Genomic DNA, 23,279 nt, shown 5'->3' on the forward strand with positions numbered 1-23,279 from the left:
CCTTATCTGCGCTCAGATTGTATCTTTTTATGGGTCCCTACCTGTATCTGTAGAAAGCTACCCATATCTTGTGTTGCAGTTATTAGACCGTTAAGGCAGAACAATCACAGGGCATTTTGGAAGTGGAAAAGTTGCATAATTCGGCGCCCCTATTTATTGTTACGCCTCTGCATGCTAGAATACTTTCCTTAGGTCCATATTGTCCTACAAGCTCTATCGTATACGTGTATACATACACAGTTACCAATAATATTTAGGCGTGTTCTGCACTATTTGCGGTACTTCTTTTGCGTGCTGCTCGACATTAAGGCCCTAGTCAGCCACAGGTACATGTAGGTTGTTGGTCCACAGTGAGGCGTCGTTCGGTGTCACCACACGTAGTGCATTTATATACATGTACTTTTAACGCTCTTATACAGGTATTGTTCTACTTAAATAGGGCAAAGGAGGATACGTCAACGTTTTTTTTCTCTTTTTGTCCTGTGAGTCAACGTAACCGGATTTTAATTCAGCAGGGATTTTCATAAAGTTACACCGGGATTGAAGGACTCTCACTGTTGTTTGTTGACGTCGTTCAGAAGTTTCAAGTACTGTATAATATGGCAGAAGCTGGAAAGATGGATATGGTTGAGGTAGGTGGGGAATATGGTTACACCGCATTGGCAGGCTAGGGTTACGAATTTTATTGTATATTAAAACTGAGGAAACTTAGCCATGGTGATATTTCTGACTGTGGGGCTACATTTCGAAATAAGAAAAACAAAACGAAATAAAGTCAGATTAAACATGTTACACTGTACAGCACGGATATTAAAAAGACAGAAAAGACCTTGACGATTCAAACCCAATAAGTTCAGTAAAATCGCAAATATTCCTCCAGTTCCAATGGAAACCTTTTAGGTATGCAGAACTAGAGTGACCTATACATGTATGTCGTTAAATCGTCAATGAAATTGGTGTTATCACGCAGCTGAAATTAAATTTACGTTATGTGTTCTGTTCAGCATATTTCAAGCTCGTCCCAGTTAAAGTCTGTTTCATTTCTGTTAAAACCAAGTAAAATGGATGTGACTTAATCATTTGTTAAGCTGGATGTAAAAAGTAATAGCGGCTAGAAGATGTGTGCCCGCTTATAATACCGATATGTACCTCTATGGGCGTAACCGTCTCATGGGTCAAATTAAAGGTGTAGCCCTACATATTAACAGGGGTATAATTAATACCAGAAATAAACAGTACATTTGCAAAAGGTGAGTATTTGCCCATCAAGAAGTTGGGGGTGGGGTGGGGAAGTATAGACAATTTAATACTTGTTTTTTTGGTCTCATGAAATATTCATACATTTAGTTATGCGTTCAAGGTGTGACGATGGTTTGGTTGACACGTTTGTGTTCATGAATATGTTTAACACGGTTATTCCGTTTCTATTCTAGATCATACTTTTAGCAATCAAATATTATGAAATGAATTTCTCTTTATATGTGTACAGAGCAAATCAACACTTGAACTATTTTCCAGAATGGCGGCGCTCCAGAAAAGCAACGCTTCCATCAAACCAAGCTCTTCACCATCATCGTTGGTCTGTGTGTGGGTGTCGTGGCCATTGTACTGATCGCGCTCTCACTGGTCGGAAGTAGGTGGAAGTGTGGAGGAGTCGACCACACTTTAGTTCTTTTTATTACTATTTAATTGTCTGCTTTAACTATCTCGATAGAAAATGTTTCTGAAATAATAATGCCCCAACTTTTTAATCTTTCTAAGCTTATGTTTTTATCACACCCGGCCATCATTTACACAGACACACGCACATGCACACACACACACACACACACACACACACACACACTGTTCGTGTGTATAGGGTTAAACTGAAAGTCTTTTTTCATTTATTTTATTTATTTATTATCATTTCTTCTTCTTCTTTTTCTTCTAATTATTATTATTATTGTTGTTGTTATTTGTAAAAATGCACCTTCACTCCCTCTATTTCAGTCCAGAGACTTGGCATGTTTGCTGACGAGCCGATAGCGTACATGGAGGCAAAGCGAGGCTTTTATAAAGTGGACACCAACTAGCCATAATACATGCATATAACAATGTAGACTTCTGTACTGTATTAGAACCCAGAGACTAAATGAGTAGAATGTGGATATTGGAACAAAGAGAAAGATCTAGAGAAGGATGTACGTGTACAATATTCAAGTTATGAGAGATCTATTGAGAACATTTACATTCCACGCAGTGGCCATAAGGTTTACTGCACGCAGTCATTAGTATATATAGCACGCCGATTATTTACAGTATGCACCGGAGAAAGAAAGATCCCAAAAACTCGCGGCACGGGGTGGAAAGGGGGGAAGTGGTTGTGTTGGGGTGGGGCTTATATCATTTTCACAGCGTTTAATTCGTCTTAAAGTTAATTAGCTGATGGGTTTGACTGGTGGGGGGGAGGGGGGGGGGGGGAGGGGAGTTGCTTCATTGGTTCATTCGTTGGTCAAAACCCGTTCCTATTGATGTATATTTTATTATGGGATGTCTTCTTTGTTTGGGGCCACGACCTTACCAAGCTGCAGTAGGGCAGTGGGTTGATGGGATCGTATTACATTAACGAGGGACAACAACCCTCTGTCATGGTCACAGAGAAGGGTTTTTTCTATTTATCATGTGCACACACACAAAAAATAAGAAGAAGAAACAGAAAAAAAAGCATCATTACCCGGCTAAGCTGTCCTCTGGTGAAGTGAACGGTACTAAGGCTTGTTTCAGTTGACATATGATGTGCTATGTCACTGTGGCAATAAACATATCTTCATCTATATATAAGTGGACATATCTATGTGGTATAACTGAGGACACCTTTTTACCTACTGTATAACGCATGGCTTTCAAGTTCAAAGGTCAGTCTATGGAACAGCGTGCTGTGTAAAATATTACATTAAATATATTCATGTTCTTGGATTTTATTAGCGTAACTTTTATATATAAAAATTGTTAATGTGATCCATTGTAAACAAACTTAAATATATTCATTCTTTGAATAATCGCAGATGGATATTTTTAATCGACAACTTACCTTTGGAGAGAACAAAACTTAGATTAACATATGCATACTGGTATATGAAATTTTCAAGAAACCATTCTGTTTACCTTCTCTCTGATTATTCTGTCATTAGGATGCATCCAAATTCTACAGAAAGCAAGGACAGCCATATAACAAATGAGAATTTGAGAGGCGTTATTGAGAAGATTTTTTCTACATATTCATCCTGAAAAAGAACAATATTTGCCTTATGAAGAGCTACATTAAATAAAAGTTCCATTATTATTTCGAAAACAAGCATCTCCGGATAGATTGCGATAGAGAAGATGCGCATTCGCCACATTTGGAACACCTCGGGCGAAGCACTAATAGTTCGCTTAACACCCGAGATTGATTTCGCTCTCTCTCTCTCTCTCTGGTTTCCTGTTCAATTGCCCTTCCTTCACATTAGCACCCAGAGAGATTTGTTGTTGATTTTTTTAAAGTTGTTATTTGATTTGCATTTGAATAGACACCGCTTTGTCTTTCAAATTTAATTTTAAACCTGTAGATTTTTTCTTTTTTTTTCAAATTATCAAATGAACCATTTGTCTTTTATTTAAGCCAACACGAGAAAAGAAAAAAATACTTGATCAGATTTTGATACAGAGTGGACATTTTCAACTGCACAGGCTTCGTTGGCTAATATATTATGGAATTTAGCAGAAACCGCCCCCGTTCTCTTTATACATGAATATACGGCATGAAAGGTGATATTTTCTGTCGATGGCTTTTATTCCCCAACCCCCGAACGCTTCCCTGCTTACAGACATATTTAATCTCAAGAGCAAAGTCAATGAAAGCGGAGTAAAACCACTACTTATCACGCGGCGTCATGGCTTCCACGGATATCCGTCCTCTTATCTCCCCCCTCCAGTCTGCTGACTACTACTACTGGTACATACATGTATTTATCCACTGAGTCTCACGGTGAATTATCTGACACACATTAACCTCGCTTTATATGTGTAGGGACACATTTAATTGATTTTATATTAAAGCAAAGTTAATTTAATTATGCATTATTTGGCTTATTTTATTTATTTTTTGTTATTTTGTATTTATATATTTCTTCCGAAATATGTTCACAAAAAGTCGTGCGGCTGTTCATTATTATTTTATTTATTTATTTATATTTTTTATTTAATTTTTTTTCATTGGGGAAGCATACAAGGCAATGGTTTGTAGCAAATGATATAGCTAGCACACTGTTTTGGGACTCAAGAGAGGTTACATACTGTGTTTTTTATCAGAAAAATATAAACATGCGTTTCATATCTGTTTGCTTTTAATTCAGATTTGTTGTGTTCGTGAGTCAGATGATATTTTATCCTCTCTGCACCATTCGTAACTTTTCACCCCTCACTTGTCATTGTAGGCCTACAAGTTAAAAGCGTGAAGCTTTTACCGTAATAAGACCAAAACGCTACACATTGAAGTGCAGATTCCTTTATCACGCTATTAAATACCCATGAGATTTCTCTGATTAATTGTTTACAAAAAAGTCGCTTTACAGTAAAACACAATCATTTAGCAAGTTCAAAATTATTCTGATGGAGTACACTTGCAACTTATGAAGGCCTTACGCTTTCCATATCTGGTAAAACCACCTGTGCTAGCCTATAAGGTGGCCTCGGAAGAATATATTTGTGTTAAAACAGTTCAGAATGCGCAATAATGGATTTACCAAATGACGGCCGAGAATCAAGAACGTTTAATCACAGAAAAAAATGTTTTCATTCTCCGCCTCTAGCTTCTCTCTTTCTTACAGGTACACAGGAATCCCTCCTCACTAACATTTCGTCTTTTACACTTGAAGAGCGTTGTTTTGTACAGTTTGTTCACGATCACTGGATATGGCAAGGTAAATAGATTACCATAAAAATGTTGGCGAAGGAAAGTGTTCTGAGTAGTAGTACGGCAGTGAAATTACGTGAACTAGCTTAATCTGGGGAAATTAAGCAACTGGCGTTTTTATTTCTATTTTATTGTACGTGTATAATAATCCTTATTGATTCACAGTTCGAATTTTCATCCCAAGGGCGATTGGCAGTTATTAAGGCTCACAGAAAAATCTGGAAGACGCTGCAGTACTAGAGCTAGTCTAAGCGTGTCTGCTGTAACTGTATCGGTATCAACAGTGTAGATTGGCGACGTAGATGTCACACTTGATCCAGCGCTGACATGGACTAACCTTTAGCAGGATAAGCTAGGATACACACAGTTCAGGTGACTGGAGTGTGTAGAGGCAGGGCCGTGTCCTTTGTGTTGTGTCTTGAGTACAGAGAGCAGTGGCACAGGATCATTGACAGGTGAGGTTCAACGGGTTGCACTGATAGACGTGTGTATGTGTGTGTGCTCTTGTGAACGCATTCTAACCGAGGACACACACCCGCCCGAAACCCACTAACCGAGGACACACCTCCAACCGAGGACGTCCTCGGTTGACATAAGCAGTGGAATGCATAAAGGGGCCCATTTCAAGTTAGGTGGTGAAATTTGACGCTATTCTGAGCCAGTCCTCGGTTATGCTGTATAGCACGGGCCAAATTCCCGCCACGAGTGTATCAGAAATACTGTCCAACTTTTTGTCTGAAATCGGGCTATACACACGCGTCCTCGGTTGTGCTGTAAAGGGCGGACCAAATTCCGCGTCCTCGGTTGTGCTGTAAAGGGCAGACTAAACTGAAACTAATGTTATATCTCAGATGTCTATATATTCAGTAAGTTCATATTTTTAAACTAAAGGTCTTTTTTATCAAATTAAGCTCTCCTAGGCCGTTACGTAACTACATAACTATCATCGCACTGTACATATTACGGCACGCTTCTTTATTAGTACAACTGACTTGGAGTGGTTTAAATAAAGAAGAACTGTCTGAATTTGTGGCTCACTCGGTAGATCTTAGGACCGACAATCTTTTGAGGGTGCAAGAATTACTCTGAAGTATCAAATAAACGTACCGGTACGTTAATTAATTTTCCAAATTTCTTCCCGCCGGTACGCTCCATTTTCACCCAGTACGCTTATTAATTTTTCAAAAATCTTCCACCCGGTATGTTTATTAAATACATATTGTACCGGTGGGAAATTACACAAGTACAAGTCACGCTTATTTTCTTAAATTGAAGTATAATGAGAAGAAAATTGAGATCTCAACTCATTACCGACTGTTCTACCAACAGCACTGGAAAGTAGGTCAAGCGGAAGTCGCTCTCTGAACACAACAGTACATGCGTCACCTGATTTCAGTTCCTATAAATAGACGTGCTTTCCCTTCAACAGTGACAACTACTCATGTACATCGATCGAATGATGCAATGTCGCAAGGTGATAGGATCATATTTATAGCTAAGGAGGTCATTTCAAGTGCAGCAAAGAAGTTGTGCCTGTTTTCAAACGTCAATTATTTCATGCCGATTTATGATTTAAACGATGTTAAATCACATTTCTATGTAAGATAAACCCTTAGGAGTTTACAGGTATGCAAAACGAACCTTATATCTGAGAATAAATTTACTATGAATAACGTCTCCGTATGGCTCTCGGAGGCGGCTTAGGTGCGACATATCTGGGTCTTCGGCCCCTGACGATTATGAAATTTAACTCATGGCAAATATATATATATATTTTTTTTTTAATAAATTAGATATCCCGTTTTTAAGATAAATTATAATACTGAGTGAATTTTACCTGGTGAATTTTTTTTTTTTTTACAATGATCAATAGCTAGCTTTTTTCTTTCTCTTCTTCTTCTTTACTTTTATTTATTTCATTTTTTTTTGGGGGGGGGGGGGGGAGTGGTGCAAAGGTTTTTTCCACCCAGTACTTTTATTCCATCCAGTACTTTTATTAAATTTCGAGATTTTTTACACCCAGTACTTTTATTCCATCAGTACTTTTATTAAATTTTGAGATTTTTTCCACCCAGTACTTTTATTCCATCAGTTCTTTTATTCGATACTTCAGAGTAAATGAAAAGGGTAAATGGATCGTCCGTAAACCCCCTTTACACTGGGGCGGCGTCCTTTGTGCGACCAAGAAACTGGCATCACTGTGGTCGTAGAAAGGAGGTACAAGCATTGCTTTGGTTGAAAAAAAATGAATATTTGGTGATTGGCCAGTTGTCAGAAAGTTAAGTATTATAATTTTGTACTCTCAAATGGATCCGTACTACAGGACGCAGAAAGGACGCCGTCCAGTGTAAAGGGCCCCTTAGCTAACTATGAATTAATCTACCCCTGACAGTTTGAAGAAGGCTATGACATTATGAAACATTTATTATTACATAATGGCTCTGCGAACTACAGTCACTTCTTTTCACCTGTAGATCTGACCTGTTTGTTATACACCTGGCTGCTAGAATAAATACTAAATCTAACAACTGAAGTGAAATTATATTTTGAATGGGCCCCTGTCGGTCCATGTCGCTAACACAGAGCACACATATTCATAAACACTGCATTTGCAAGAACCGCTTTGTGAAATGAAAAAAGAAAAAAAAAAGACGCCCCGACAATTACGCGTCCTGATATATAGGCCTACAGTTCGGATATGCACACGGCAAAAACGATTAAGGGACCGTTCCCAGATCCTATCGTACTAACTATGGATCGATCTCTCCCAGAAGGAATGCTATATAAATTGCAATCAACGTAATCAGTGTGATCTGGCCAATTTTACAAAGTTGCTGTTTTTCCCTTTTCTCAGCATAATATTATATGCGATGCAACATTTTAAAGAGAACCGATAGGTCTATTTTCATGAAACTCACAGAACTGATGAATATTAGTTAAACGCAGGTCAAGTTTGAAAATCTTCATAATGGGCTGCTTTTTTTTTCAGAAAATTTGCTGTTGTTTTTGCTTTTTTCAGCATACATGCAACACTGTAAACACAGTTCAAGGAGAAGCAATAGGTCTATTGTCATGAAACTCACAGAACTGATGATTATTAGTAAAAGGGTTGTCAAGATCAAAAATCGGCATATCCGGGCCATTTTTTGTCAAAAGTTATGCTGTTTTTTTCTGCCATTTTCAGCATATAAGTAACGCTGTAAGCACATTTCAGGGAGAACCGATAGGCCTGTTGTCATTAAACTCACAGGAGTGATCAATGTTACCAATATAGGCCTACAAATCAAGTTTGAAAATAGGATTGATTGGTTGAGTTTTGAGGGACTTCAGCTTTTATTTGTATATAAGTGGTTTTCCTCAGATTTGATTGTCAGGCATGTTGACAGTTTCGTTATTGAACTAACTAGATATGTAAATATGTTAGTGTTTGTCTGAAATTTTCTGCATCTTTACAACATTGCTAGTTGATTATATAAATATGACGGTAAACATGTTATCATGTACTGTGTAATACAGTGTCTCAAAATGGAGGAAATGGGGTGATTATTTTCAAAAGTTTTGCATTTTTTTCTCCTTTTTTCAGTGTACATGCAACACTGTAAACACACTTCAAGGAGAACCAATAGGCCTGTTTTCATGAAACTCACAGAACTGATGATTATAAGTAAAAGAATGGTCAAGATTGAAAATCAGCATGACCAGGCCCTTTTCTTTCAAATGTTATGCTGTTTTTTTTTTCAGCATATAAGTAACACTGTAAGTACATTTCAGGGAGAACCAATAAGCCTGTTTTCATGAAACTCACAGGAGTAATCAATGTTATCTATATACAAATCAAATTTAAAAATAAGATTGATTGGTTGAGTTTTGAGGGACTTCAGCTTTTATTTGTATATAAGTGGTTTTCCTCTGAGTTACAGTGTACATGCAACACTGTAAACACACTTCAAGGAGAACCAATAGGCCTGTTTTCATGAAACTCAGCATATAAGTAACACTGTAAACACATTTCAAGGAGAACCAATAGGCCTCTTTTCATAAAACTCACAGAACTGTTTTCATGAAACTCACAGAACTGATGATTATTAGGAAAAGAATGGTCAAGATTGAAAATCAGCAAGACCAGGCCCTTTTCTTTCAAATGTTATGCTGTTTTTTTTTTTTTTTTTTTTTTTTTTTTTCAGCATATATGTAACACTGTTAGCACATTTCAGGGAGAACCAATAACTTAAAGCCTGTTTTCATGAAACTCACAGAACTGATGATTATTAGTAAAAGCATATTAGTAACACTGTAAGCACATTTCAGGGAGAACCGATAGGCCTGTTGTCATTAAACTCACAAGAGTGATCAATGTTATCTATATACAAATCAAATTTAAAAATAAGATTGATTGGTTGAGTTTTGAGGGACTTCAGCTTTTATTTGTATATAAGTGGTTTTCCTCATATTTGATTGTCAGGCATGTAAACAGTCTCATTATTGAATTTACTAGATATGTAAAATGGGTTGTTTGACAATTTCTGCGTCTTAACAATATTGCTAGTTGATTATATAAAAATGGTGGTAAACCTGTTATCTTGTATTGTGTAAAAAAAGTGCCAAAATGGAAATGAACTCGTATCATTGTAGTTTGTCAGATTCAATCATTCACAATGTTTGGAATGGAGGAAATTGGACATTTAAACTTGTTATATTGATATTTTTGCCATCTCAACAATTTTCTTAGTTGATCATGTGAAATGGCAGTAAACTGTATTATTTTATGTAAAAAAAGTTAAAAATGGAAAGAAACCCATTTCAGTACAGTGCTCTCTTGTATACATTTAGCATTTTCAAAGTATGACTTTGGAGTTCCATGAACCTGAAAACCTTTGCTAGTCACATTTTCTGAATATTCATGATACTAATATTTTATTATAAAAAATTGATGATCATTATGCTGTTAAGCATTATATAATATTGCATCAAATTGGAAGAAAGCACAATTTTGGGTGCTGCTGGCATGATGTCCTCAATTGTAAAATTGTGTACTGTGCAAGTCTGTATCCAATGGACGACACTTTGTGTTATCAAAATATAAAATTCATGATAATAAAAGAGTGCTAAATAGAAAATAAGCATTATGAAAATAAAATGTTTGAAAACGAATTTCTTTGGTCTTTTATTTTATTTCATCAGTATCCTTTCTTTTCCTAAATTAATTGATGTTTTATCTCATAATCTTCAATTCTAAAAAAGTGGCAAAGCCCAGCATTAAATATTGTATAACTGTTCATTTAATCATCACCTCTGGTGTTATTTTGGAATTTACCTTAAATATGAAAGAATTTCATAAAAATGTGAATTGCTGCAAAGTAACGCTATATAAAATTTGCTTTGCATTAAAAGTACAATCATTATTACATGTAGATGCATGCATGTCCTCGGTTGTAATGTGTAGTGTCTGTCCGTGTGTGTGTCCGTGTGTGTCCTCGGTTAGAATGTAAAATTCTTGTCAGCAAAAAATTAGTTTTTATAAAAAATTAATTTATAACATTCATACTCGAATAGATTTTACCCTAAATTGAATGTTTTTATTTTGATTTAACCAAAGAATAAGATGTCCTCGGTTGTATGGTGTTGTGCTGATGTCCTCGGTTGGTACACATAGACAAGTATGTGTGTGTGCGTGTGCGTGTGCGTGTGCGTGAGATAGAGAGAGAATAAGAGGCAGAGAGAGAGAGAGCGTGTGTGTGTGTGTGTGTGTGTGTGTGTGAGAGAGAGAGAGAAAGAGAGAGAGGGAGCGTGTGTGTGTGTGTGTGTGTGTGTGTGAGAGAGAGAGAGAGAGAGAGAGAGGGAGCGTGAGTGTGTGTGTGTGTGTGTGTGTGTGTGTGTGTGAGAGAGAGAGAGAGAGAGAGAGAGGGAGCGTGTGTGTGTGTGTGTGTGTGTGTGAGTGTGTGTGTGTGTGTGAGAGAGAGAGAGAGAGAGAGAGAGGGAGCGTGTGTGTGTGTGTGTGTGTGTGTGTGTGTGTGTGTGTGTGAGAGAGAGAGAGATAGAGAGAGAGAGAGAAGTGAGAAGAGTATGCAGTGATGGATGCTGGGAAGCATACACATTAACGTCCTTTACCCAGTCATCTGTCTTTTCTCCCAATTTTCTGTATAGGTCTAATACAAGATAACCATGACCTCAACGTACTCTACCAGTACTCGTGTGAAATCCTACTAGATATAACAACAATATAAATTACGAAGTCCCCCCATCTACCTGTAATCCAGTTAAAAAACACTTATCCAGTTACCGAACAAGGTTTAATTGATTTTGTAAGTTACAGTAACAATTGCTAGTATTAATCACGAGGGAAAGGCAAGTTATGCGCGTCTCAACTGCATGTTACAGATGCGTGGGATGGCTACAGAAATGAGGTGCTGACTTAAAATATTGGGGTCACTGCCCTCGGCTCTGCCCAGCCATGTACATGTATGTCCATACGTCCAGAGAACAGATGCATGTGCTGTTTATGATGTACTTTGTATCAGCTAGATTACCTATTTTCACCTGAGTAATGAACGCTACTGATTAATGAATGCACCGGTCATATATTGCGCTGAGCTAGAGATTTTCTCCTATTCTTTATTTTTGTTACCTTAGATATTTATTGTATGTGTGCTCAGACTAGGTCAAACCGGGATTGTATATAAAGGTCCAACTGACTTTGTTGGAATAATTGGGAAACATGAAGGTGCATTTTGCTAGGTACTGCTGTACTCTACAGAATATATATGAGCTATCAACATGAGGTAGGCCTACATTTTTAAATTCTATAGTTGCGTTCTTTCACATCTAGACGGCTGACCTTGTTTGAACCGACGTCAGTTCAGGTTTATAACGGTGTGTGAATGTTCAATAACAGTCTCTTAAATTAAACCATAACTTCTGATCGAGAGCAAGGTTAACAGTGATCCCAGCCATTGTGATTGGGAGTAATTGTCGCAGTAAAGATAATGGTAATATTATAGGTAGGGCTATGCATTTGACGTCGTTTGGCATGCTTGACATATTTACATGAACTCACGTCTTGCTGAAATCCCGGACCTGACACGTGAGATATGTTTTCACCATTGTTTAAAAAAGAAAAGAAAAACGAAAAAACATGTTGTTTGACACATGGCAAGCAATAATGAAGCCTTGCCCGCGAGCGTTGATGTTTAAATAAATCCAAGTGTCCCGTGTCGCGAGACAGTATAGGTTGTTCTTCAAAATAAGGAAGTTGCACTCGACCAAGAGCGATGAATGGGCCATCATGTTCGTTATACTCTAATGCACGAAGAATCTAGGGATATCAGACTAATTTTTACATTCTCGTCAAGTAATAATATTTGCTCGATTTTGTAAGGCAGATTTAAAAACTACTAATACAAGCCGTGATAGTGAGCTACAATGTGATAAAATGGGACAAGCGATTATAACAGAGCGATCAAATTAAACGTGAGTGGATAATCTGCCTACTGCTAATCTATTTTATTACTTCCGAAAGAAATCATAATGAGTTAGTATTTGAAAGTTTTTTCGTGGAATAGTTTGCAAGTCTTTGTTTTATTTATTTATTTATTCATTTATTTATTTATTTATTTATTTATTTATTTATTTATTTATTTTGCTAGTTCAATTAGCTATTTTTTTTTCTGCATTAAGACTCAGTATACCATTCATTTAAAATATTAACTCGGGCACATACAGATTTCATCTTATTCTGCTATGCGCGCGCTGCAACGTATGCACATTCACTGCATGTTTCCCCAAACAAAAAAATCCAGGAATATAATTTCATTAAGCTTCACCCCTTCACAACCACAGGTTCGTGTACATGATCCAAAAGCATATCCATCTCTGCAAAGACTTTATAATACTAATAAGACTCGGCGGTGTACCGTAGAGTAATTGCGCTACAATCGGAACGCTGTACGAGTACATCAAATTGTCACGAAAACCAAGGCAAGTAATAGACTATAGCCAGTTATGAGTTTTTATTTTTTTTTATTTTTTTTTTTTTGGGGGGGGGTTATTTGTAATACATTGTGGCAGTAATATTGTACTTATTCATGTATTGCAAACAGAAGAGATTGACATCCTGATAGATATACCGAGGCAGATAGAACTCTGCAAACAGTCTCAGGGCTACAGCCGGAAAGATTTTCGCCGTCAGAAATCAATATCCGCCACTAGCGAGTAATGTTCCAAATCGCGTATTGAAGGTTATATTTTAGCTGGTTAATGCACAGACTTTGTAATTTATTCATGGACGTGTCTAATTTGATAAATCACCACTCAAATGTTACGTTGATTCCTTAAAAAGTCCCATTTCTCATTAAGATAAATGATAAGGTGTAGACAATACTTAAGCATCAAACAGTATTTTAAAATAAGCAGTATGTAAAATGGATAATCCTTTATTATATTTCGTTTGTCTCTGTTCAATTTGTCCGTTTTACACAGCCAACCAATGTCAGAATATTTACTGAAAATTGTAACGTGTGGTACATGAATAGGGATCGGGTATAAATCTATTTAAGAGGGAAAGAGAGAGACGTTGTTGTGTAGAAAACATTGCATGATTGTAATCAAACTAAACTATCTGCATGTCTAATAACTTTGTCTAATAGCTTTGGGATTTTTTTAATAGTCCTTAGAAGGAAATGATGATTAAGGCAAGCAGCATGACGTGTAAATATTAATTGTGCAGTTAAACTTATCGATTTTGTTATACTATTTATTTATTCATAGGGGGAAACAGGTCGTTTGCATTGGAAACTTTAATTATATGTCCACCATGTGTTGCTTACGCTTTGTGTTCATCCGCTATTTTCATTAGCATAAATGAGTAGGGGTCCTGCCAGTTCTGCCTTTATGCAAACATCTTCCACTTTTTTATTTCTAATAATTTATCAACCGTGAGATTTTCCAATATTATCCAGATGTTTTTCATACTGGCTAGTTTATCTAATGTGTGTTCCTGTTCACCTTGAGTTGTAGGACGTTTGTTGTGAGCCCTTTTTGTCCAGCATTTTAGTTTCCTCCAGTACTCGTGGTGATAGTACATGTATATTGCTCCTTCTGATAATTGATGCTCTACACATTATTTTTCTGCGTTGAAATACACACTGAATCATACCCACCATTAGGTAATGCATTTTTTATGAAAGCAGTGACACTAAAAATAATTACCCCTTCCTGTAAAACACAATCAGTAGCAATAGCAATGCTCTTATAACTATCCACACCCACTCCAGACACGAATTGTGATTCACAATAACCAGAAGGAAGCGTTTTATTCACAAAGTTGTCTCCAAACAACACGCAATGTTTCAGCGACACATGCTCACGAGTACGGTTGTATTTAGAATTCGGATCGCTGTGCGCGGCCTGTTGTTCCTGTAGATGTTTTAGAAAGGTTTCCATCGGTGTGGTTAACTGCTGTTTCTTATATTCTCAAAACAGCTGCCTGTGTTCGTGAATTTCTCTACAGCTGCACAAACATGGTCATCAGTTGAAGAAAATGCAGTTAACCGATATTTTCTACAGAGCAGAATAACATTCAGGTAAGACAGAAGCAATCATTTACAGTTCTTATAAGTTAGTCGCCGACACATTTTACAACCTGGTTTTTGTGATGTTTTTAGTAAGCATGTTTGGTTCAATGGCACGTTCGGTGCAGGCGTCAGAGACAAAAAAATAGTTTCATTTGAACCGGCTGACGGTTTGACGGCGTAGTAGAACATCAGGCGTACGTAACATCAAAAATGGCAACAATCAAAGCAAAAAAGGGCTATAGGTCAACCAAAGGGTTAATAATCAAGTAGCAGCACTCCATCCCGCGACAACGGTTCTTTTGAAGTTTTCCCACGGGCATTATCTGACGTCGATCAATTAACATTTAGTTCGTGTCTAGTTTCTATATTTTGCTTACTCCCAAAGCGATTAGGCTAGGTTTTGACGACTGAAAAGCTCGTGCATTATTTCTTGTTGAATTTTCTATCAAAACCACAACCAAAGGGGAACAGGACCCTCTCTTGGGGCGGGATGATGCAGTAAAATAACATTACTTAGGAACGAATGCCTTTGGCTTTCCCTCGGGTTTGAGACCAAGATTTACTGGAGGTGAGAAATAACTGTTAAACTCTAATGGAACTGCCTTGCAGAAAACGACGCAGTGCTCCCCTTATAGCACATTTACCAGCACTTATTTTAAATGAAGGCTCATTTGATAAATCTCTTCCATTGCCCTTTGCGTTATTTTTTGTTGAATGCTTCAGAGAATTCCGCTAAACCTTTTGCTTGGTTGCTTCAGTGGTCGTTGGCATACTCGCCATGGGATTAGAAGTTACAGCGTTAATTCAATTGGCTTGGCTTGTGTATACCCCATAAAGATTGCTTTTATTCTACAGAGGATTCCCGATGTGTAATCTATTATGAAAAGATAAGTGGTGGTGTAAATTGCTTGCGAATTATCGAGAGATGTACGTAATCAATATCGAAGAAAAGACGATCAATGTTATATCATGGAATCAGGTCCAGAAACCGGATGGGAAATGAGTTATTGCTTTTTGTAACTAAAATCACATTCTGTTGACTCTAAAATTAAATAAAGGAAAACAGCTGTTTAAAAGCAAATATTCAAAATAAAACTATTGACTTAAACTTAATAATATCGGTCACGTTAGAAATGCAGTGTCTTCGCAATATAATTTACAAAATAACTATTTAAAAAAAACTGCAGGGATTTAAAACGCCTACTTAAATTTTGTTTTAAATCCCAGGGGGCTTCCATATAATACTACGCTTTTATTACATACCCCTTAATCTTGAGAGTTGCATTAGTCACCGAAAAAAATCAAACCATCCACACAGGCCATGCTGGTAGAAGAAATGTGTGGAAATACGCAATCAGATGATTACAACCACGACTAATTGATTCCCGGGTCCCAGTAGACGCCATAAAAGTTCAATCAAAAGTCTATATGGGATGATATCATGGCGAATATGGCACTCATCGCGTTATTTACAGAGGCGTCCTGGTCCCCTCTCAGTCGGGTTGGCTGTAGACTGCCCGTGAATGATGTTATTATTGGTGTCCAGTGTGTGGGGTTACTGTATGGTAGGCAAAGACCATATGCCTCCGCTATACTCCTACTACTGTGTGAGATCACAATACTAAAACAAGTACAGATGGCAGTTATTCAAATACGCTGACCCATCGGAGAGTTAACTGCACTAAATCGTGTGGTAGTTGACCATGCAATCAGTGTTAACAAGATGGGTTCATTTTCAGTTCAATTGAACCCTTGATGGTCGATATTTGATAGTTATTTTTTTCCGAGATGAAATAACTTAATTGGAAATTACTTAACACACATCGGATGACTATGAATTAGCTGTAATTTTTGTTTCGCTATTAACCGCGTCCTTCTAGTTTTAATTTGAAGCAATTTGGGCGTTCAGTTTTATGATTTGAACTTTTGATGACCTCTGATTGTTAGACAATCAATATCGTCCCTTTTAACCATAAACGTAGAAATGGTGTAACGTTTATTAATTTCATTATTAAGTGCAATGAATTAGAAACTCTCATGTGTCAATATGCATATCGTTATGGGCGAAATAAAATTTATAAACGTTAAGAGCACATGTCACTTGGAATACCCTTAGCTAATAAAGTATTTAAATTGAAAGCATGTTTTACGCTAATTGTCCCGAGACTATTTGCTTTCCCTAGCCGACGATTGTTTATTATTCATTTCTGAACTGTACATACGGTAACACGTTTCTTAAACCAAATAAAGGTCCAAGGCGCGTTAACTTCAGATCTTATTTAAAGCGGGAATAAGCTAAATGACGTCGCTGGTCTACCTGATTGTTTTAAGTAAGGTGTCTTTATAAGATGTTAGTCTGCACACAACAATTTAAACATTTCGAACCTTTCCACATTATTATTTTAATTGTTGTCACATGCACCTGGTTATGAGCTTTAAACAGAGTCAATTATCCACTGCAAGCACTTAGACTGCATAGGCGCTTTAAATGCTATTAATTCAACATGTACATGTAAGTCACAGAGGAGTCTAATCCATCTCGGATCTCATTAGAGCCGTCCATCCTCTCATTAAGGCGACCGTTTAACCGATAATCGTTACATAGCTTTGACCCTCTAGGGAATTGCATTCTGATGACTTCTGATGGAAGCTGCCAGCCTACGTTGAAACGTTTGCGAATAAACGGTGTTGCTACTTTCCACGCTCGTTAACACAAACAAGTTGATAGACCGTTGGTCTTCCCCAATAAATTCGCACAATCAACACGGAGTTTGCAATATGTTCACGTCACTGTCCCATGGAGCCAAACCATCACAAAAACTTTTCATGAAATCTATTGGTATCCTATAGAACTTTATAGGAAACCTACAGGACTCCAGGGGACATCTACATGTATAAAAATATTACCAGACACACGCCCTATAGCATTCCTATCCAGGACATATGTCCTATACGACCATACAGGATTTGGGGCGATTTCCTGTAGGGAGTCCTTTAGTACCATAAGAGAAGTTTCCGTAAGGACAGTCGTATGCTGAGTGTGCGTACAAAAACAACTGTGTTGAAACACATTACATCTGCAGGTAATCTGGGAAGGGTGTGTTCCAGTTGCATACAATCGATAACAGACTGCTGCTGTTTCGTCATATTGGTCTTGAAAGGGATTTTTCAGGAATCATTAAAAAAAACTGAGGATACAGGAGCGCGTTACTATTGCACCTCAATACTGAGTGGAGCCGTCGTAGCAGACTTATTTGGTCCATGTTTTTTTTTTTTTTTTTTTTTTTGCTTATGTTATGTGAGGTATTTTGCACCAAATTTGCAATTGCTCAGAGTATTTCAACACAACGTGCATGCTTCTCATTTCGAGTGCACTTGTCCTTAAGCATTATAATTTTAGCCTATTACCGGATCAAATAACAATTTATGAAGAAGTAAGTCTATTAAAATAACTGACTTAATATGTTAACAAATTTAGCAAAATAGTTTTCATTTCTCAATAATTGCCTGCCCCCCCCCCCCCCCCCCAACAATCATATAATATACACACATACAACTCCCTTCTTCCAACGGCATCGTTTAACAGGTTCCAGTGCTATTAATTGCATAATTGATATACGATGTGCACCAGCATAGCGGTCCTGTCTGGTTTATCATAATTAATGCCATTAAAAACACAGCCTCCGGTGGGCCAGAGGTCACTCATTTGGCAAAGACTTAATTAACCATGGCTATGTGACCTTTAGTTTGTCACAGCTAATATCGCTATAACATAAGTGGGCCACTTGACTGCGTTAACTGCCGTGCCTGAATGAAGTGGGTAGATATATGCGTCAATTGATGAAATCGTTCCAGGCAGCAAGCAGTGTGTATATATGTGAGGCATGCTAGCAACAGCTCTGGTTTTATACTGGGGAACCAACGGCATTCAGTCAGTCTTTTCAGCATCTGGAATACATAATACATCTAACTAGTTTTTATAGACCGAATATTGATGATCATTAATGACAGCACACAATTAATGGGTCGTGGATTCTGTATCAAAATCACAAGGAAACACCAGAGGACATCTCCAGCTTGGAGGTAAAGTTTTCTGCTACTGTAGCATATAGAAACAGCGAAACGGTTCCCAGCAAGGGGACCAAATGTGTTTTTAAAAGGATTTAACATAAACTAGAACTCCCTGCGTCTAATGCTGAGAACAGTAACGTTTGGGCATTTTATATACATTGTGTAAGTTATTTTATATCTTGAAAGTAAATGCTTTGATTCTAAATTCTGCTTTTGATAAGTTTAGTTTGCTCCTAGGGTGGAACCGTCGTATATGTATCTGTATTTACATGATGGGAATGAAGAAATAATTACAATTGCACAAAATAGCAAATTAACGGCAGGGTGAAAAATTCGAGTAATTGAGTTAACTTTAAATAGATGACAATCTGATAAGCAGATGGTTGAGTGCGTAACGTTTTTGATGACTTTGGTCTTAATTGGTCAATATGTCGACAGAGACATGCATGTTTACATTTTAATGTCAGAGCTATCGTAGGTTAATTAAAACACGATGTCCAAGTGTCCAAGGGAGACGACAAATAGCAGGCGTATTCGCTGTACTAACTGATAAATGTTTAACTTTCCACACATGGAAAGAGTACGTATGTTATGCTATCCGTCATGCCGTAGCAGCAGTGTTTACGCGGTTTAGTCAGCTTTAAATTCAGCTAAGCTTTATAGTCAGCTAAGCCTTGTAGCTTTTGGTGTTTAGGGACAGAACAAGCGCTAATAATTGGAAACATTTGGCTACATGCACGCCTTGGTTGATTTTGAGCAGAATTTTGTTTGGTTCCAATTAAGATAATGCTTATTTTATTACTTATTCATTTTTTCATTTATTTCTATGCAGACGCCAACGATCTCAAGAAAATTATTTGTTATCATATCATCCATTAATTAAGCTTGTCCTTAGGCATGCTGCTGCTTAAAAACACCGTTACTTACGACACTAGAATGTAAAAGTTTCACAATACATGTTAGTAGAGATTAGACATCATTTACCATAATCCGATTTCGACATATTGGACTACATGTATAGGTAATAATATGATGATAGCGTGACGAATATAAACACGACGGTATATTATTCACATAATACACTAAAAGCCAGTAAATCAAACATTTACTGTACGAAATCGATTGAGCAAATTATAGAATGTCATACCCCAGTGCAAATGTTCTGTGTTATTTATACGTGTATGGTAGGTCCGTAATGCGTTTTCTCTGTATTCATGACACTCCCGATGTATTGCAGGTACGCGTTATATCGAGGTTGACCAGCTAATTAGGGTTTAAAAAAACATAATCAAAAACCTATTTCCTACCCAATGCAATATATCATAACAACTTTCTATCTGAACTGGAATCCGAGAGTGATTCAAAATTTTAGAAGTTGATCTTTTACAAATTCATTGCATTGAGTTCGCAACACTCTCTATCCTGTCAAGTGTTGTTTGATGTTTTAATTTCCCCATGAAAACCTGTGATGTTAATTTCCTAGGGCCCTGATTGCCGTGGCCAACGAAAACACTTAATTGGCGGAAATTATGTAAGTTAGCTATTCATTAAGTATTGATACTATAAAATGAATGATCGAAAGAAAAAACAAACCGACCAAATGTAATGAAATGTAATTTCTCGGTTAATATAGATACGTATTTTGATTAATATTGTAATAAAAAAGGTTAGTATTCTTACAATGCAATTTTTGATTTTGGTTTATTTATCGTCTGATATACAGTGTGATATACAGTGACATAAAACATGGAACGCCTTTTAACAGATTAAATAATGCTTTTAATTTTCTATTATGGAAAAAAGGGGTTAACTTGCCTTCGCACTATAGTTCTTTTTACCTTTACGATTCTAAAGTGCATTTCCACTTTAAATAAGGTTTAATTAAATTTAGAACTTTCAGAAAAGGTAGAAAGTAACCACATCTAGAAATAATTACAGTCACTAATGGGCCTGTCATTTTGAAGAGTAAGAGTGACAGAGCGGCGTTTTACATTGGTCGGTTTGAAAATTGCCAGGCAGTTCCAATTGCCCTTAATGCACCAAAGCATTATGGATAAAGCTATTTTCTCTGTCCTTCTGAAGTAAAGGCAATTTCCTCATTTGCACCTCGAGAGGTTATACAGGCCTTCCTCCCGAGGACATCTCATCAGTTTCTAATGATAAAGAATATGCTGTTGTTTCCCGCCACCAGTAACTTAATGTTTCCAGGCAAACAAAATATAATAACCATAATCATAGAACCATTACAAACATACCGCTGAAGATAATGTAGGTTTACCTTCTGAGAGTAATGAGGGCATACTGCAGATTTCTTAGTACTTCTAGGTACAATGGGGGTAAGGAAAGCAAGGGTGAATCATCGATATATTAGAGGTGTAGTATCTGAGGAAGGCCATTCAATAAATTCTGTACTTTTTGCATGTTGCCAAATTTGAGTCTTGCCTTGTCGACAACCGCTGCGTTGATTTCAGTATGGGATTTGCTACTCAAATCTGGTCTTAAATATCAGTTCTTTTTCTACATCGACAAAATATTGTCTTTTATGTCTAATAATACGCATGGCGCTCTCTACCCGGGAAATCTCTTTGGAACAGATGCATATCAGGCAAATGCAAACTCGGTAGCAATGAAGTAATTTGACATCAAAAACAATAAAACTGCCTAACACTGGAGTTAAAATCGATTCCGTCATCTAGATAGTGGTGTTTTGCAATCATAGGACCGCCCTTGCAAACACGGCGTCACATCGCGTTAGCTTAATTTTCCTCTGAATTTGAAACGGAGATTTATGGAAAGAGCTGACTCTCTAATTATTAAGAAAACACAGATCGCTAATATTTGATGTGTGGGCCAATATTATCCGTATGATAAATGTGAAGTAGTTGTGTGGGCTTTGAACAGAACGGAAAGAATATCGTTCAACGTCTCACGGAACTCGTGTAGCGAGAAGTTGAACATAACGCGGCCTGATGGAAAAGTCTAGTAGGAAGTAACACCTGTCTTGTAGCGCCTCCTTAGACAGCCAGGTGTCATGTACGCGATAGTCCTCTGTTAACTACAGGACTCGTCCCCCCCCCCTCTTTCATCTGTACAGCCACGCTCCGTCCCAGATTTCAACCTACTTGCGTCACGCTATCCCCAACCTGTATGTATCTAATGGTGGGCGTGGTCTCTGTAAGCTTTCAGTTTCTTTACATATCTTTGCATTTGGCAGCCACCATTTTATAATACGATTTCTGTATAAAGTACCCACTTCAATTCTCTTCATGCAGAACCACTTAATACCACGATGTTGTAGTAGTGCTGTTGAATATTTAAAGACACATAATAGGATAGCTGTGTAGGAGGGTACTTAGCGTTTCATTTACTCACTGGAGTAAGCAACATGGCTTCAGTGGTGTAAACATTCATCTCCACACCTCAACAAATCAGAACTGTATATTACACGGGGAACCCGCTTATCTCCATTTGAATGAGGCTTCCCCCTTACAGCAAACACTGAAAGTGATACAGGTCTCTGTACGTATACATCTCTGCTGGATACTTGGAAGTAATATTGATTTGGTTTTGCACATGTGTGCTTTGAAGTTAAATGACAAAGTATGATTGATAGATTATAATTACCTACATGTATATGGCAACTCTGGGCGTGAGGCCCATATCGGGTGGTTTGGGGTATTGTGGGTGGTGGCGACTGATTTATAAAAATGATGTTAAAATAAGAACGTTTCATATTCTTATTTTTAAACAAAACATCAATCTAGCATAATTCAAAGTGATTGATTGTTGTATTGACACACCTTTTTGCATCTGGTCATTATAAAAGCGCTGGTTCTATTTTCTTTAAAACACCCACGCGATGTACAATGTGATAGATAGGTAATCGAAGCCGGTGTGCCAGGGATGGTGGTCCGAGATCCAATGGAGCTAATTGTGTGATCAGCTTTTAATTTTGCAGTGTGTTTACAAGTGAAACTACGAAATGTCCCATTCCGTTGTAAAGAAACAGAGGTTCCACGTAACAAAAAAAACCGCCCTTCAATACCAATAGAATTGTATTGTTTAGCGTTAACATGACGTTAGCGGTCAGAATCTAAGAAGGGGATTTCCTGCACAAATCACTGGGAACTAGACCCTGTATCACGGGGGACTCTCTCGTACACGATATGCAGTGTGACAGGAATGGTAGTCCGCTAGGAACCGTAGTCCGTTCCCCATTACTGTGTACAGGGAAAATTTGTTCCACAACTGGCAATAATACTCCGACTAACCCTAACCTGTACCTATTATATGGGGGAATGGACTTCCATTCCTAGGATTACCATTCCTGTCAGGTGGCCATATTTTTTGAGATACACATCACATCGAAGTAACGCTCGAGTCAGAACTTTTCCTTGCTTTCGTTCTTTCTTTGGATGATTACTGATTTATGGAAATCGTTCGTCTGATGTCTTCTTTTTTATCTTAACGATTCAGGTGACTATTCTTGTATGTTTTGGACAGTCTATGTAGGCACTTCTAAGTTATTTATTAAAATATTAAGATATAAACTATTTAAAAATAATTTACTGCGTAAAGTATGGTTTAAAAAATCTTGTCCACAATTTTAAAATATTAAGTTGCCATCATTTAAGGGTTGGTTTTATCTGCTTACTGTTATGTCTCAATCATACATTTCTTATTTCAAATCGATTTTTCACCTC

At 37.3% G+C, this 23,279-nt stretch overlaps 1 protein-coding gene and 1 long non-coding RNA gene across 3 annotated transcripts in view; both read left to right on the forward strand.

Moving 5' to 3' along the window:
* The first annotated feature begins 215 nt into the window (after positions 1-215).
* On the forward strand, positions 216-2,235 carry LOC147760905 (uncharacterized). The gene is made up of 3 exons (XR_015335442.1): positions 216-632; positions 1,519-1,633; positions 1,993-2,235. It is a non-coding gene; the product is annotated as an uncharacterized LOC147760905 (long non-coding RNA).
* Positions 2,236-4,997: 2,762 nt separating this feature from the next.
* Positions 4,998-23,279, forward strand: part of LOC106156963 (growth hormone secretagogue receptor type 1-like) — a 28,116-nt gene continuing 9,834 nt past the window's right edge. The window contains exon 1 of one of the 2 annotated variants that reach the window (XM_087017451.1): positions 4,998-5,391. The gene's annotated coding sequence lies outside the window, so the exon portion shown is untranslated. Of the gene's footprint in view, positions 5,392-18,229; positions 18,589-23,279 lie in introns of those variants that run through there. The other variant, XM_087017452.1, reaches the window with a different exon arrangement.

The sequence above is a fragment of the Lingula anatina genome, chromosome 7 (assembly GCF_051362555.1).
Source record: "Lingula anatina isolate TDL-2025a chromosome 7, LinAna3.0, whole genome shotgun sequence".
Taxonomy (NCBI): Eukaryota; Metazoa; Brachiopoda; class Lingulata; order Lingulida; family Lingulidae; genus Lingula; species Lingula anatina.